This window comes from Agrilus planipennis, unplaced genomic scaffold (genome assembly GCF_000699045.2).
Source record: "Agrilus planipennis isolate EAB-ADULT unplaced genomic scaffold, Apla_2.0 scaffold7, whole genome shotgun sequence".
NCBI classification, from domain to species: Eukaryota; Metazoa; Arthropoda; class Insecta; order Coleoptera; family Buprestidae; genus Agrilus; species Agrilus planipennis.
Genome location: NW_020439340.1, coordinates 3,295,272 through 3,297,442, shown reverse-complemented (window position 1 = coordinate 3,297,442; position 2,171 = coordinate 3,295,272).

Here is a 2,171-nt window from a genome sequence, read left to right as displayed (position 1 = left end):
CTATTAAGTTAGTTTACAGTCAAGTACACAATTGTTTAAAATCGTTTTCAAAAAGACGAATATCGTTATAAAATATAACAAACGAATGTAAGTAGATGATTGTTTTTGAGAAACATTTTCGCCGAAAAGAAGATAAAAATGCTGCGTTTTGACAACAATAAGTGTCTTCTAAAAACAAAAACGAACTAATAAACAACTGAACCGACAACAATACCTACAGTATATTTTAAGTGATATAACAACATTGATTATTTCATAAGTTAACGATGTTTTTTTACGCTTTTAATTTTATTATTTATTTAGCAAAAATGTAACTATGATATATCTAGCTAGGTTAGTGTCACTAATAACATTTCAAAGCAAAAGCTATGTATGGCTCAGTCGATGGTTTTTCTTTTTTTTTTTGAGGTCAATTTAATAAATACATATAAGTATATATACTCTATTTGCCAAATACAACTTATATTCAATTTATCAGTCAAATTAAACAAAGAAAGATAATTTTTGGCATTCCACAAGCCGTTATTTCTTTCGTTATCGTTCAGCGAAAAAACTGGGACAAATCCAACGTTTTGAAGCCATGAGTTGAATTTTTTCCACGTTGATGGACTTATTTCAAATTTACGTAGAAAATGGGAAATCCCAGTGGAACGATATAAGATTTCCTTATCAGAAAATGTAATAAATTTAGTCGAAGGGCCAGAAAAAAGAACGTACGACGGACCTAAGTATTTTACAAAAGAATATGAATAACTGAAAGAAAAATACCAGATCAGTGTTTGATTTTTCTGCTGTATATCCTTTATAATATGTCGACTATTTATTTGTTACATACCTTTTATTGTTGCTATTTTCTGAAAAAAGAACCCCCGGGTCTATACTAAAACTTAAAAATTTATCACTAACCACATGCAACCCCTTCCGTGCATTTATTACGTAAACCGATTCCTCGGCAAGAACTTTTACCGAAAAAACGATAAAAAATAACAATTTAAACATTTTCTATAACCACTGTAGCTGCATTTAACAAAATGGAAATAAATGAATGATTACGTTGCAACATCCAATGCGGAAATACGACAAAAAAAGACAGGTCAACATTTTTTTTATTGCTTAATCGCAATTTCTAAATAGAGTCACAAACAATAACACTCGGCATTTTTCTATAAACAATTTAATTTAATTAATAAGGAAGCAATGTGCTCTAACATTTGACCAATTTAAATGTTCTGTATTTAAATGTTTTTCATATAAATTAGTATCCTTAAAATAAGTCTGGGAATATTAGAAATATTTGATTATTGAAAATTACGCAAAAAGAACGGAAAATGCCACAGCGCTTATTAACAAAATAAAAGTTCAAGTAAGGCAAAAAGTTCACCGAACACAGAAATTAGACACTTATTTGTCAGAATTTTTTTACCACTTGAGTAAAAATGAATAATTTGGTAACCGAGGGGATAACTATTTTTTTTTAATCTGAAAATATCCCCTGTTTTTCTGATAAGCATTAAATTGCATTTTTTCGACTTATATTACTTTATTATTTAAATGAAAAGATAGCTGAAGGTGCCTATTTCAGAAATTTTATTATACCATGACGTATTTTTTAGGGTACCATATTCATACAACGAAAAACAGAACCCTTATAGGATCGCTCGTGTGTCTGTCTGTACGTCTGTCATAATCAATTTTGAACATGGAGGTCATTTTTCGGGGGCCCAATAGAAAATAAAAAAAAAGTTTTGCAAACTGTACCGTGTGACATGTCAAAAGAAAGAGTTTCTTCTAAGGGTCCCCTTATCTCCAAAACTACTGAATCTAAAATTTTTAAAAAAATATAGAAAATAGTTGTTTACTTATAGATTATAGGAAAATTAATACGAAGTTTATGGTCTGAATATGACGTGGTAAATCTATCAACAAAACAATATTGTACGTATAAAGTTACATTTGCAGTTTGAAGGTAGGTATGGGAGAACATTTTTCTTTTTTTTTAACTACAATTTTAAATTGGTTCTCGGATTAGGGTTCCGTATATCCGAATAAAAATCGGAACCCTTATAGGATCATTCGTGTCATTACATTAAATAGAATGTTCGCTACTAGATATATAAATGTGTTTACATGAATCTTTTTTCAAATTTGGTTTGAAAAACTAAAGAATCCAA